Source organism: Neopelma chrysocephalum, unplaced genomic scaffold (assembly GCF_003984885.1).
Source record: "Neopelma chrysocephalum unplaced genomic scaffold, ASM398488v2 Primary Assembly neopelma1_61969, whole genome shotgun sequence".
In the NCBI taxonomy this organism is placed as follows: domain Eukaryota; kingdom Metazoa; phylum Chordata; class Aves; order Passeriformes; family Pipridae; genus Neopelma; species Neopelma chrysocephalum.
The window spans coordinates 1-740 of record NW_020905471.1 but is presented as its reverse complement, the minus strand read 5'-3'; the positions used below and the strand labels follow the sequence as shown (position 1 = coordinate 740).

The 740-nt window shown below is 45.4% G+C and overlaps 1 long non-coding RNA gene across 1 annotated transcript; it reads left to right on the top strand.

Moving 5' to 3' along the window:
* The first annotated feature begins 98 nt into the window (after window positions 1-98).
* Window positions 99-735, top strand: LOC113979213. Its single transcript, XR_003537749.1, has 3 exons — window positions 99-456; window positions 523-562; window positions 645-735. It is a non-coding gene; the product is annotated as an uncharacterized LOC113979213 (long non-coding RNA).
* The last annotated feature ends 5 nt before the right edge of the window (window positions 736-740 follow it).

Below are 740 nucleotides of genomic sequence, written 5' to 3'. Positions count from 1 at the left end.
CGGTGGGATTTTCAGGAATTTCACACCACAGTTCAACTTCCAAGACATAATTCCAAGGTACAATTCCAAGGCACAATCACGGGAATTCTCTCAATCCCAAGGCACGATCCCGGTGGTTTTTGGGAATTCTCTCGATCCCAAGGCACAGTTTGGGAGGTTTTCGGGAATTTCACACCATGGTTCAACTTCCAAGGCACAATCCCGGTGGTTTTTAGGAATTTCTCGACATGGTCACACTCCAAGAGCCTCTTTTTTTAGGAATTCTCTCTTTCCAAGGCACAGATTGGGCGGGTTCAACTTCCAAGGCACAAATTCCAAGGCACAATCCCGGTGGGATTTTCAGGAATTTCACACCACAGTTCAACTTCCAAGACACAAAATTCCAAGGCACAATTCCAAGGCAGAATCCCGGTGGTTTTCAGGAATTCTCTCACTTCCAAGGCACAGTTTTGGGAGGTTTTTGGGAATTTTCACACCACGGTTCAACTTCCAAGACACAAAATTCCAAGGCACAATTCCAAGGTACAATTCCAAGGCACAATTCCAAGGCAGAATCCCGGTGGTTTTCAGGAATTCCACAACATGGTCACACTCCAAGAGCCTCTTTTTTTAGGAATTCTCTCAATCCCAAGGTACAATCCCAGTGATTTTCAGGAATTTCACACCACAGTTCAACTTCCAAGACACAAATTCCAAGGCAGAATCCCGGTGGTTTTCAGGAATTCTCTCACTTCCAAGGC